The sequence below is a fragment of the Lichenostomus cassidix genome, unplaced genomic scaffold (assembly GCF_008360975.1).
Source record: "Lichenostomus cassidix isolate B80296 unplaced genomic scaffold, HeHo_3.0 HiC_scaffold_742, whole genome shotgun sequence".
Taxonomy (NCBI): domain Eukaryota; kingdom Metazoa; phylum Chordata; class Aves; order Passeriformes; family Meliphagidae; genus Lichenostomus; species Lichenostomus cassidix.
The window spans coordinates 153,182-162,199 of record NW_028147286.1 but is presented as its reverse complement, the minus strand read 5'-3'; the positions used below and the strand labels follow the sequence as shown (position 1 = coordinate 162,199).

Here is a 9,018-nt window from a genome sequence, read left to right as displayed (position 1 = left end):
GCAGCAGATGCACCCACGATAATCAAAGCGCTCCGGCTAACTGACCTGGCGCCGGGTCACCCACGACCGTACCTCCAAAATGACCCGCTGTCACCACACCCTGCTGTCTAATTGCACCGGCACCGGATCACCCACGGCCATACCTGCAAACTGACCCACTGTCACCACACCCTGCCGTGTTTGCCAGCCTGGTGCTTTTTTCCATATCTAGAATGTGGAATTTCCGGACAAGGAGGTTGCTTTTTCAAAATTCTACAGGTGAGGACGCTCCAGTGCTTTTCCTCAACATGAAAATTACGGCTTTTGGATTTTCTTTATGCCCCTGACAATCTGCACGCTTTTGGATTCTGGCTGCGTCGGTCTGTGCGCTCTATGAAAAACATTCTACCGTTTGGACCTTCCGAGAAACGGAAATCTTCCAGGATTTATGAAGCGATACAACGAAACCTTTTCTCAAAACTGTATTCTTATTCCCACCCCCTAAACTTTTGTATAATTACACTCATCTATTTACATTATATCTATTTGCACTTATTATAGAGAAAATACTTACAAATCCATTGACACTTATGGAACCTCTCCTAAGACACAAGCCACGTATTTACAATGTTCAGCTTGTACATTTTGACACTTCAATATCACATCAGACTTCTACGCTCTAACCGTACACATCTACTCATATCAAACCTCTCTTTACATTAATATCTAATATCTGATTAGACTTTGTACAGAACAGCTAATAGATCTCTTTATTCTTTTTTTACATTTTGTCCTATATATCATCCTGCCTTATAAGTTAAGCTCTTTCATTGGTTCATTTATATACACAACACTTGTGTTTGCACTTTAAAATCTTCTATCTGCTTTGGCCTTGCATGGACAAGCTTATGCAGGACACACATTACTCTCTCTGTCTCATCTGCATGGTGCCCCAAGGAAGATTTTACAAGATCATTGTCTCAAAGGAACAACAGAAAAATGGCAACACCTCCCTAGCTCAACATTTCTTTTTCCTCTTTTCCTAATTGCTCTTCCCATTTCACATGTTGCCTTTTTAATGCATGTTTAAAGGACTGCAATTAGCACTGCTCCAGAAGAATTTGGGAAGTGCTGCTTCTCCCTCTGGCTCACCGTGGAACAAAATCCAGACGCGAGATGCCGCTCTGTTGCTGTAGAAAACCTCCGGGTATTCATACGAACAATACACTAAATAAATGAAATTCTGTGCCTTCAAAGAAATTCCCCATGTCTGGAAAATCTAACAAAATACATTAAAAAACTCTCCTAATCAAGTATGTATCCATTTCAATGCTGAACAGACACACTTTGAACTTTTAAAAACTTCTGGCTTTGGTGCTACCCCTTCTTACATTACAAAAATTGCAAATTCTGACCTCAAATCTGGGTTCTGGGGGACCATAGGCAACTACACCACGGCTGTCACCAGCCCAGATCCTACCTAGGCCCGTATGGGATACAGGTTCACCTTGGGGTTAGACACAGCTGCTCTGCCAAACATTCCTCGTGCAGGCACAAGATTACACGGCAGATGTTCTTAGGCACACCGTGAAAGGGGGAGCTTTCAATGGCACTCTGGGATGCAGGGGGCTGCATCACCCACTGCCCTCAATACCTCTCACTCATCCTTCCTTTCAGCTAACGGGCCACGGCCCCCCACCCTCTCCACAGCCCCCTACAGCCCTGTGGTGCCAAGTGCTGCCCTGGACAACACGACACCTGTCAGCTCTGGAGCCCAAATCCTGGTTTTGTAAGCCTGTGGTGGGACTCGGCAATAGGGACTGGGGGCTGCACCTCTCCTGGGGTGACCTTTGGCTCCACTAACCTTGTGTGGTGACAATTCACACGGTAGCCAGGACTCTGCCCGTGTCACATGGGTTCACCCCCCATGCCGGTTAGGGCTCGCCGCTCCATACCCCACCTGTCCTGGACACGCTCTCACTCCCCCAGCGGAGGCACTACCCTGGGGCTCTGCACCCTGTACACATTTACCTGTATTTCTCTGACATCCCCTCCTATGCCACCGCCAGCAACCCGCCTTGGGACCGGGCTCTGTCTCCCACACCCTTCTCCCTTCTGCTGCTCCCCATGCCTCTCCCACAAATGTTTACTAATGCATTCTATTGCTGATCAAACAGAGAAATAATTAACACATTCACACTTTTCATTAGGAGTTTATTTATTAAAGGAATCATGGGGAGTAATAAGCAAAAATAAATCGCATCAGCCTGCACTTACCACGCAGTTTTTCCTTGCTTAATAAGGTGATGCTGAACTCTCTCAGCAGGACTAAAAAATCCAGCTCTCCGGTTTAATAAAAGCCACCTTAGACCCACTGGGCCCAAAACTGTAAGAAATGTCACACTTGTTTTATAGAGCTCTGCAACTAGTCACATTGGATACTGCTTTCGGGACTGCCACAATGACAGTCTTGCCATCCTGGGAAGCTCTGCCTCTGAAGAGCCTGCTTGCTGGCAGCTCCTGCAGCCAAAATTTATCCAGTATCTTCAGCACCACCTTCATGCCACCCTAGGCAGCTGAACCGGGACACCCAGGACATTCCAGGCAGAGGTCCCTGCAGAACCATAAAAATCGTTCAGTGCTTTGCAAAGCAAAGCTCAGAGGGATACAAGGCATTTCTCAGGAAAACCCACCAAAAACCCAGAAATTTTAGTGCCCAAAGAACACACTTTTTGGAATGCAACTGCAGCCCAGCTCGTACCAAATGCTACACCTATCCACACTTTTATGGGTGTGGAAAATGCCTTCAAAAACAGGTTATCCCATGACCACATCCCTCTGACAGTATCCTTGGGGCAACTCTTAGATTTTTGCATGTTCAACTCACAATAGGAAAACAGGACAGGTGTTTGGGATTTCTCTGAGCACAGTCTAGCAGCTCACAATAGCCTTTGGGCTTTTACTTTGGTATTTTTATAACCTGGGGTTTTAATTATTTTGTGACCTGTGCAGGATGGGCCTGCAGCATCCTAGTCCAGCCTCTTGCCTTCATTTGCCTTCTTCCACTGCATTTATCCTTGCATGGAAACTGCTAAAAAGCACAAAACAATGACACACACTTCACACTTCAAAGGCAAATAAATTACAATTACGAAAAATATCGCTGCCACTTTTCTAAACTATTCATCACACACCTTAGAATAAGCAAAGGTGATGTGTCCCTGACAGGACCCCGCTGGGACACCCGAGCAGGCTCAGCGGGGCGCGGGGAGGCAGGCGGCTTTGGGGACGATTCACAGACACGCTCCGCTGACCGCAGGGACACAAGCCGTACCACCGGCTGCGGCTCCGCCCCCGCCCGCCCCCGTGGCCGCACGCCTGCTCCCGAGCTTGTCTCTTGGCTTTTGCTCCTCCTAATAATTCCCCGACGGAGCTTTGTGCTCTCTGTGTTCAACACATGCCTCGCTCCGTACACACAGCAGCTCTATCCCCCCGCGGTCCCGGCGCGGCTCCCGGCGGGGCTCCCGGCGCGGCTCCCGGCGGGGCTCCCGGCGCGGCTCCCGGCGGGGCTCCCGGCGCGGCTCCCGGCGGGGCTCCCGGCGCGGCTCCCGGCGGGGCTCCCGGCGCGGCTCCCGGCGGGGCTCCCGGCGCGGCTCCCGGCGGGGCTCCCGGCGCGGCTCCCGGCGGGGCTCCCGGCGCGGCTCCCGGCGCGGCTCCCGGCGCGGCTCCCGGCGCGGCTCCCGGCGCGGCTCCCGGCGCGGCTCCCGGCATCCCCTCTTTTCCGGGGCGGAACCCGAATGCGGACGGGAGGGAGAGTCAGGGGTGGGGCTGTGCAGATTCAAGAGCGAAGGCACGGAGGGGCTGCTCGGAAGGATGTCTATGCAGATTTGTGGGGTTCCAGGGCTCTGTGCTTGTGAAGGGGTTGCTCGGAAGGATGTCAATGCAGATTTGCGGGCTTCCAGGGCTCTGTGCTTGTGAGGCGCGGGCAGGGGAGCGCGGAATGCAGCGTGGGAGGAGCTCGGGAACAACGCGAGGGCGGTGGGCGAGTCAGGGGCGAGAGCGGCTGGGGACCGCCTTTGGAATTCCCTGTGTATCGTTCCTCGCCTTTTTGGCTAATATCAAGTGTAGTATCTATTCTTATCAGTTCAATATCTGATACGTCCTCGATGGGAGGACTTTATATTACAGGATTTTTGGGCTCGGGAGTCGGATCCGGAGCTTGCTCCCTCCGCTCCGCGCGTGGTACGGGTATTGCGGTGCCTCCGGGAACGGTGCACCCCGCCGGGGACCTCTGGTCGGTTAAAAACACATTTAAACCCGAGTAAACGTGATTATCCGCACTTAAGGGTAAACCGCAGCTCTCCGGACCCCTGAGAAGCTGCCAAAGCTCGGGCGGCTGTGATTCTCTCCTCCCTTCTCCTCGCAGGGTGCGGCCAAATGGCGGCGCTTCCCCCGTGCTTTTGCGTGCTATTTGGGTTAAACTCCGGGATCTCGCCGCTTTCTGAGGGGGTTTCCGATTTATATCAGGGTAATGGAGGACATTAATGTCATTTAAATGAATCTGGGAGGGGATTTGGGGCAGTTTTGTCACATAAACACGTGAAGGAGGTGAGCAGCGGGGCGGGGGAGCCGCACGGCTTTCTTTTTGCAGCTCTTTGACCGCGGATGTTTCTACGATGCAAATAAAAATCTCAATTCTTTTTAAAAACACCGATTTTGTTTATTTGTAAAGTAAAAAAGGTGCAGAGCTTCATCACAGCCGCTTCGGCAGCGGCTTGGAGGTCCTGGGGTGACCTAGGCGATCCCGGAGTCCCCAAAGCCGGAAAATTCCCTAAAGCCCCTCCCGACCTTCCCCGGTTTCCTCAGGAATTTTGGGGGCGATGTGACAATTTTGGGGGATTTTCGGGCGTTCCCCGCGTCCTCCCCGGGATTTCCCCCCTCCCCTGCTCTTACCGCAGCCCTCTGCTGCCCCCGAAAAGCCTCAAAAGGGGCAAGAAATCCCCGATCCCCGCTGTTCCGAACCTGCCCGGCAGAGCGGCCTTGGCCCGAGCCGCGCCTCATGAGGGAATATGCAAATTAGAAGGGCATGGGCAGGGTTTGGGGGGGCAGGAGTGGTTATGCAAATGAGAGAACGCCGGGAGGGAGTGGCTTCATGGGAGTAAGGGGCGGGGTTATGCTAATTCTGATGACCGCATGCACGAACGGCATCTTGGGAGAAAGGGGCGGGGTTATGCTAATTTAGATTACCTCATGCCCGAACGGCATCTTGGGAGAAAGGGGCGGGGTTATGCTAATTTAGATTACCTCATGCGCGAACGGCATCTTGGGAGAAAGGGGCGGGGTTATGCTAATTTAGATTACCTCATGCGCGAACGGCATCTTGGGAAAAAGGGGCGGGGTCATGCAAATTTAGATTACCTCATGCTCGAACGGCATCTTGGGAGAAAGGGGCGGGGTTATGCTAATTTCGATTACCTCATGCGCGAACGGCATCTTGGGAGAAAGGGGCGGGGTTATGCTAATTTAGATTACCTCATGCGCGAACGGCATCTTGGGAGAAAGGGGCGTGGTTATGCTAATCTAGATTACCTCATGCGCGAACGGCATCTTGGGAGAAAGGGGCGGGGTTATGCTAATTTAGATTACCTCATGCGCGAACGGCATCTTGGGAGAAAGGGGCGCGGTTATGCTAATTTAGATTACCTCATGCGCGAACGGCCTCTTGGGGGAAATGGGCGGGGTTATGCAAACTAGCCGAAACGCGGCGCGAGTTGCAGTCTCGGTAAAGGGGCGGGGTCATGCAAATTAAAGCACAATCCCGCATGAATGGCGTCTGGGGAAAAGAGGTCCGGCCATGCAAATTAGATCACTGCGCGCAGCGATCGGCGGCATCATGGCGGATGAAGATCGGTGAGGCAAACTCGATTCCTTAGCGGCGCGAATAGCATCTTGAGAGCTTTATTGGGGGATTTGCAGAGTTTAGGCCTCGGTGCGCGGGGGGCGCGGGGGGGAAATGGGGTTTCAAGTTTTTCCCGAGTCTCCGAAAAAAGACCTTTTTTCCATTTTTCCCCACACAAATCCCCGCAGCTCCTCTCGGCCCCGGCTCGGCAAATCCAACCGCATGGTCCGAGCGGCCAAAAGCCCGAGCGCGGCACCTTCGCCGTGCCTCTGCCGGCCTGTCCGGCCCCGCATGGCCGCCCCGCGCCCTTGCTTGAGCCGCAGAATCCATGGAAAAACTCCTGCAGCTCCCGAGCCTTTCCGCCTCTCCCGGAGCTCCCAGCGCCTCACGAGCTTCCCGCGCGGCCGGCCGGAGCGGCGGGGTGATGCATATTAGAGAACCAGAGCACCGCCGTGATTTCGGGTCAGTGCTTCAGAAACATGTGCTGACAGTGCGGGAACACAGCGGGAAAGAGTCTCTAAATTGCTGGAAAGGAGGTGCGGGGCGGCGCGGGGGAGACAGCGAGGTGTGTGTTTGTCGAGCGGGGTGCCGCCGGGAGCGGGGGAAGGAGATTGTCATCGCCGCTCGGCCGTTTGGCTAAGATCGAGTGTAGTGTTTATAGTTATTTATTCGGTTTTGGGTACGTCCCAAGCTCTTCTGAGGCTTTCCCATTTCTCTGCTCCTCTCAGGACACTGTATCCCATTAACTTGGGAAAGTTAGAGATGTGACTAATTTATCCTGCTGTGGGCTCACTTCGGGCTGTGCCTTTCCCAGGGTTTTGGGGAGGTGCAAATGTATTTTGTGCCTGACGGAACACTGAAAACAGAAGGGGGTTTATTGGAGGAGGATCTGGCATGTATATAATCTCTGGAAGGAATTCACAGAATAGGTATTTCAATTATCCTAAAATAAATAGCATTACAGTAAACTGTGAATCTGAAATTTGCCTGCTGTGTTCAGTTTTGTGACTGCTGTCAGATTCTTGATGGATTGTGATCACCCTTTCACTTTTTTATTGGCAGTACCTTCTTTGTGGAGTACCACTTTCCTGTGGGAGTCTCCAAGGATGATAAAGGACAAGTCTCCGTAACAACAGAAGCAGTTCGAGTAGCTTCAAGTAAAATCACTGATGATGGTAAGAGCATTATTTCCCTCCCCGCCCTTAGATTTAGTTTCGTTGACTCCATCTCTTAGAAATTATTCAGTAGTGTTTTCCATGTGTTTCCATGCATTGCCTGAAAATCACAGTATGATTCGTGGCACCTCTGCCCCTAGAGTTGCCATGCTGCAGATAGGGGAATGGTCCTCTCAGGGAGAAGGGAGCCAAGTGATTTTTTAATTCTTTTTTTCTTTCAAGAAGTATTCATGCTGGAATTTTCAAATTTCTTTTCCTAGGGAAAGAACAAGTTAGTAAGCCCATTCCTTCCTTTGAACATAAAGCCAAAATTCTTTCTGCAATAGTAGGAGAATTATCATGTACTTTTAGAAATATCAGAGATACTTACAGCTCAAATAAATAATTTTCCAGATGTTGATGTATGTCATGTAGTATCTCCAATAGCTCAGATAATCTGCTGGATCCAAGGATCCAGAGTCCTGTGCTCAGATCAGCAGACATTAATCTCTGTACTGAGAGTCACCAGTGTTTGTATCCCTGGGAACAATTTCTGTTTCTGTTCCCACTGAGAAGAGAATGCTGGATGAGCAAGATCCTCTGCCCAGTCTTTGCAGAAACTGGAATGCCAGGGTGACTTTCAAAAGCCTCTCCCATACGGTCATTCGTTGGCTTTGCATCTTTCTGAGTGGCATTTGGGAGACTTTGAGTTCTCTTGTAAATTCTTCGCTGGTCGTTTGTGACCAGAGAAAACATCTGCTCCTTCTGAACTTCTGTAATGCAACATTGTAGTCCAAAACTAACCCATCCTGCTGCCCTCTGCCTTGTGTAGAGTTCAGCTCTGTGGAACCTACCAAAATAGGTTGGGCTGAAAATAATTTGAGGAAGACATCAAGTCAATCCACTGTAGCATTATCCTTCCTGAGAGCTTTTATCTCATTTATTAAAGATGGCTAATGGGAAAAATTCCATAGCCATCCCAGACAAGGTGGAGGAGTGCTTGGCATCCGGTTGGAAATTTCTTTGTGTAACCTGCATTTTTGTCATCACAAGACTACTTCCTTGTCCACTGTGAATGCTCTTACTGGACTTGTACTCTGTCCCAGACTGAATGCCAATTCAGTCCATCTCTTCTTGCAGCTATTCCTTCTCTCCTAAAGCTGTGATCTTTCTTGCAGCTCAGCTTTGACTCTCTCAAGAACTGTCTTGAACTATGTTATTTAATATGAGACAGAGTTCTCTCACTGAAGAAGGGCAGGTCTTACTGCATGCTAGAATGGTAGAGACTTGGTGTCACCCGAAGTCTTTAAATGCTGTTACAATTTAAAATTATATTAATTTATCTAATAATGTATTGATTTTTAAATTCTTTTTATTAGCTATTTTTTAATTAATTTATAATCTTAATTTTGTCCTGCTGGCCTCCTGCTATTTCCTGGCCTTGGAAAATGAAAACCAGTTTACTTGGGCCTTGATGTTAATACATAATGCAGAATTAAATGATTGTGTGTGTGTAACAGAGCATTCTCCAGGAGAACATTTATTTCTATCAGGTAATTTTGGATATTTGTTGCTCCACTCTTCCTTCCAGTGGTGAAATTCCAACAGCAGTCTGTGTTCCAGGTGCGGTTCGGAGGAACAATGATAGAGCACTGGTGGGGCTCTGACCTGGCTTTTAAAATCTACGTGAGGAAAAGCACACAGAAAAAGGTACTTACTAGAAGATGTTCCTACTTTGTGTATTGAAAAGCAAAGAAATTGTTTGCATTTCCATTTCCTACGGAAGCGCAGACAACCAGATATTGGCAAGGGAAATGATATTACATGTAGATAGTTGAACTGATCGCAGTTCAGTCTTCACAGAATCACAGAATATTCTGAGGGACCCACAGGATCACTCCTGTGGCTGCATAAAGGATTTTCTGAGTTTGAGACTGGCTGGCAAAAAAAACCCCCTTGTCCTTCCCGCATCCTTAAGAGTGATCT

The 9,018-nt window shown here is 49.9% G+C and overlaps 1 long non-coding RNA gene and 1 other non-coding gene across 2 annotated transcripts in view; one reads left to right on the top strand and one right to left on the bottom strand.

Moving 5' to 3' along the window:
* The window catches only part of LOC146423447 (uncharacterized), a 169,903-nt gene that overhangs the window by 34,519 nt on the left and 126,366 nt on the right, over positions 1 to 9,018 (bottom strand). The window lies entirely within an intron of this gene.
* Positions 4,072 to 4,261, top strand: LOC146423454 (U2 spliceosomal RNA). The gene has a single exon (XR_014847546.1). It is a non-coding gene; the product is annotated as a U2 spliceosomal RNA (small nuclear RNA).